This window comes from Austrofundulus limnaeus, unplaced genomic scaffold (genome assembly GCF_001266775.1).
Source record: "Austrofundulus limnaeus strain Quisiro unplaced genomic scaffold, Austrofundulus_limnaeus-1.0 Scaffold1870, whole genome shotgun sequence".
Classification (NCBI taxonomy): Eukaryota; Metazoa; Chordata; class Actinopteri; order Cyprinodontiformes; family Rivulidae; genus Austrofundulus; species Austrofundulus limnaeus.
In genome coordinates this window covers 29634-34776 of record NW_013954272.1, presented here as the reverse complement: position 1 = coordinate 34776, position 5143 = coordinate 29634, and positions in this window count along the sequence as shown.

Here is a 5143-nt window from a genome sequence, read left to right as displayed (position 1 = left end):
GCTGTGACGTATGCGGCCGACAAATTCGACCTTCGGAGGACCCGTCCTGCCGTTTTGGACACAGCCACAGTCTCTCCATCATATCCTATGTCTTCCCTGGGGTTTACTCCCAGCTGGACATGCCTGAAACACCTCCTTAGGGAGGTGTCAGGAGGCATTCTTAGCAGATGCCAGAACCACCTCAACTGGCTCTTGATGTGGAGGAGAAGCGACTCTACTCTGAGACTCGTCCAGATAACAGAACTTCTCACACTATCCCTAAGGGAGAGTCCAGCTGTGATCTTGTTCTTTCGGTCACTACCCAAGGTTCACCAGGTAGGAAGGTAAGTGTAGGAACACAGAAACAGAGAACTTTTCCTTACAGCTCAGCTCCCTCTTCACCACAACAGACCGGTATAGCGTCCGCAATAATGGTGAGCAAAACCCCACGATACTAGTGCTGTGTCTCAATTCATGGGCTGGGTCCTCATGAGTGAGTATTTGTCGGCCACATACTGCCCCGCGTGGAGCACTGTCCCAATTCGAATTCTCCTCATCATGCAGCCGACAAACTCTCGAAATCAAAGGATGAATCAGTGTATTCTCACCAGCCGAGGATATCCCAGGATTCAATGCACGGGCAGCAAAAAAACAAACAAACAAAAAACAAAAACAGAGAAATTAAGACAGTGGGGATTTTATTTTCGAACGAGTCGGCGCAGTTTGGAAATTCACCACGGACCGAATAATTTGTTTTTAAAAGTAAGTTTAGCAACTTAGCTGATGAAATTTATGCTGCAATAAGATGTTAAATAAAAAATGTAACTACAAGTTATGAGAATAAAGTCATAACGGGATTAAAATCATAATCCTATGAGAATAAAATTGTAATATTACAAGATTAAAGTCATATTACGAAGAAAAAAAGTCATGATATTCTAGCTAGCCTTTACACAAAAAAGCATGCAGTTATAACTGCATCAAAATGAGGAATGTTGAGCAACTTGTCAAGTTGTTTTTTAGGATTGCTTAAAAATAAACAGTTAATCTTTTAGCACATTAGCATCAAATTATCAGTAGCAGGACTTGGAAATTGTGCAAACGACTATAAACTGAAGCTGTATTGTAATTAACGGATGCATTTACAGATTTAGTCGTCACGTAGCTAATTTGGATGAAAGCATATTAATCTAACAGTGACGAGTAATCATTGACTACTTTATAAACACAGAGACATGGCTGTACACAGCAGGTGAGAGGAAAATAAGGAGGAAATGAGGAATGGAGAATGTCATGTAAGATTGACTTTTTTCTCAAAATATGACTTTATTGTCATAAAATTACGACTTTAATCTTGAAATATTACGATTTATTCTCATAATATTATGATTTTATTGTCGTAATAATAATAAAAAAATCTCGTTGTGTGGCCCTAATACTCTGTTGTAAATACTAGAGTTAAACCCAAATAATTAATGTATTTTTTTCCTTTTCTTTACATGTAACATTTTAACTGTGAAGTTATTCTTCCAGTAAAAAGACATGTAAATACACGGTCCGACGCATTTTAAGTCTGATATGAAACTGATGACTGTGGTAATGGGGGAACACGTGGTCCCGCAAACTCACGTAAAGCCGACGTCAGGCGAAGGGTAGACCATCTCATTTTACAGCAGTTTTAAGCAGCCTACCCAGCCCAGGGAGGATGTGGCCCATGTGGCCCAATTCATGGGCTGGGTCCATGAATTGGGCCACAGCCTAGAACTAGAACTACTCCACTTGAAGCAAAGCCTCACCCACCCACATCCACACTCAGATTTGAAGGTGCTTATTCTCATCCCAGCTGCTTCACACTTGGCTACGAACTGTTCCAGTGGGAGCTGAAGATCACTGTACGATGACACCAACAGGACCACACTGTCTGCAAATAAATGAGATGGAATCCTGAGGCCACTGGTCTCCTTCCACCCTCCCTTGCTGCTCCGAGGAATTCTATCTATAAAAGTTATGAACAAAATCTGTGACAATGGGGAGCTCTGGCAAAGTCCAACTCCTAGCCTGAAGGGTTCTGACTAATTGCCAGCAATGTCTAAAAGTTTATTGATTATAGGAAATACTGTATAATCATAGGAAAAACAGTTATGGAAAAATGTTTATCAGGTCAAAATAAAACATATAACAATACTTTCAGCTCACAACAATTATATTCTTAGTTGTTTTTTTTTTTTTTTTTTACAAAAACTCACCAAAATACAGAAGAAAAAAAATAAGCTCATTCATACTGCTTCCATGGAAACTAAAAGTGTAAATAATAAAAGTTGCTGTAGACATCCACAAGGGGACAATTTGAACAAATTTTTCTGCAGACTTTTCCCTACTGACATCTTTTGATACATTATGTCATATCCTGAAAAGGACCGATTGGTGATGTAAGCTTATGTGTTTTAACTCAAAAAGGGAACAGCTGCTGAGTTTTATCATCGTTGCCAGATCAGTTCCCAAAAGATGTTTCCAACCTCCCTAACGCCCATAAAGTCTTCTAAGAAACAAGCAAAAAAAAAAAAAAAAAACCCACCTCAAACCATTTCAGTCTTTCCTTCTGTTTTTATTTAAATATTTTAAGTAGAAAGGGAGGATAACCCAGCCAGAAAAAAAAAAATTTAAAATGTCAGTATGTCACTATTGGGCCGATATGGCTACAGTCCGCTCTTAAAACTTTTTACGCTGGAACTGAAGAGTCCTTCAGGGACATGCTTTTAATTCACAATGAAAACAGCTGTTTAGCTTCTCTGGGGCTTTGCGATTTCCACAAGGACCAGCTCAGATGGGTGTCACATGGCATACTCAGCATTGGCATTTCACACTTACCCAAGTCAACAGCAGAACCGTAGACTGGTGAATGACCTATGCCTGAAAAAATTACAGCTAGACTTCATTGCCATCTTCACATTTCTATTCTAAGCTGTGAAGACAACATCCCCCCCATTTAAGTTTCCAAAAACTGAAGCCTGCCCAGACACCATCTGCTTTCCTGAGCTGGTAAAGAAGCATCAGTGTTTATGGTTCCAGCTCAGCTTTCACCCATAGTCCACAAAACTATCACACAGGGAACAAGGACAGAACAACAGGCAGATAAATTTATTACTACATGTTTTTTATAGGTCTCCCTCCACATATGACCATTTTATGTTGCACAGCCCTCCACTCTTTCTTCATAAGGACTGTTATCAGACTGTTAGGAACAATGAAGGTGATATCTTCATCCAGCTCTCCAGCCTAAACTGCTTATCTTCGTCTCGAAGCTGTTGACATAATCTGTAAATATTTTTAGAAACCTGATATGATGGACATCGTGTTTCAGACTGCAGCTGCCTCGGCTACAAAGCGAGACGCTTCGCTGTTTAACTCAGACTTGACACGCGCTGCAGTCCGTCACAAAACAGAGTTCAGTTCCCACATGACACGCGCACAAAAAGATCAAACAGCCATCACACATTCGAATTTAAAGTCAAAGACACTGTAATTCACCAAATACCAACTGCAGGGCTGAGAACATCTGCAGCTTGTTCTTCGGTATTAATGTTGTGAAACAGCAGTAATGGTTCTTTGCTTGGAAAGTGTGACTAAAAACTCCCACTGTGATGATGACGAGGGTGAAGTAAATGAGATTAGTACAGAAAAAAATTGTTTTGAAAACTGTAAAATCAACAGTTCTGCAGGTAATTCACATCAGGAAAATACCAAACATTGTCTTAATTTTATAGTGGTTATGGAAAGTTAATATTTTTGGCTTTTTCCCACTGCGTAGCACTTGCTTAGATGTCTTTCTTTTCTTTCTGCTTTCTTCTGTAAACGATACGCCCTTAATGTATGAGCTTGACGGATTATCACAGTACTGCCATTTAAAAGTGGTGTGAGTAAAGACACACATTTCTGTAGCTACAATGTGGCTATTATGTTTCAGGTCTGTTATAATTATTTTTCATGTACGCTTTTTCTATTCTGGACATAAGAACTGTTTAGTAAGGAGCCTACTTAATATAAGTTTTAAGTGCTCATGTGACTCGGTGTGCTTCTCAGTCTTTTACCCATTATTTTGAAAAACTTGTTTCCACCAAACAAATAGGAATGGAGTGACTGTCAGCAAAATCAGTCCACAATAATAAAAAAAGGGAATAAATAAAACCTGAAAATACTGGCTTGAAACACCAAAAGCTGTTCCAAAAATCAGAAGAGCCATCCAGCCAACCTTGTCTGACAAGAAAACCTTTTGCAGACAAGGATGATCAACTGATTTATCAGTTCTTAGCAGTTCAACAGCTGCTAGTGAACTTTACATAAAAAGCTCAAATGGTGTATTTTGTTCCTAATAATATTCACCACAACTTTTGTTATTAGTCACACATAAGTACAGTATATCACCAACATCTTGTGACACTACACAACCCTTCACAAACTATTTGTCCATTAGTTTCTGTATCCAGCAGGTAATGGACAAAGATAATTCCTGGACAGGTCAAGGGTCTCTCACAGTCTTCCAAAACTAGTTAATTTAGAAAACGATGCCTGACAAGAAATTTCTATTTGTTGGGCTCTAATAATAATAATAATGCAGGTTTTACATGTTTTTTTTTAATACCACTATCTGAATTAGTGCGTGCAAAAGACAATGAGATAAGATAGGGCTGGGCAATTAATCGGATTTTGATCTTGATTACGATTTGGGTTTTCAGTGATCATAAAAACATAATGATCGAAGTTCGCAGTTTACTCTGTTTTGTGTTGTGAAACCAGTGCCACTGCCAGCATGATGCTGCATGCTCCTTCGCACAGCCAAAGTTTTACTTTGTCTAATTTTTTTCTAAAATATTTGAAATCCTGAGGGACAGTGGCATCATTTTAAAGCCCCCCTAAATTATTTTGGTGTAAAAAAATTTTTTTTACAAAAATTCAATATGATGTGGTCATAATAAATAACCATTTAATATTTTGTTATTAACCAAAATATATGATCATAAATCTGTCAGTTTCCCTTTAATTTATAGTGTAAGGTAGAGATCCTCTTTGGTGAGAGGTTATCCAATCCACGCATACAGCGGGTAAAATATGTATTGAACACGTCAACATTTTTCTCAGTAAATATATTACTAGAGGTGCTACTGAC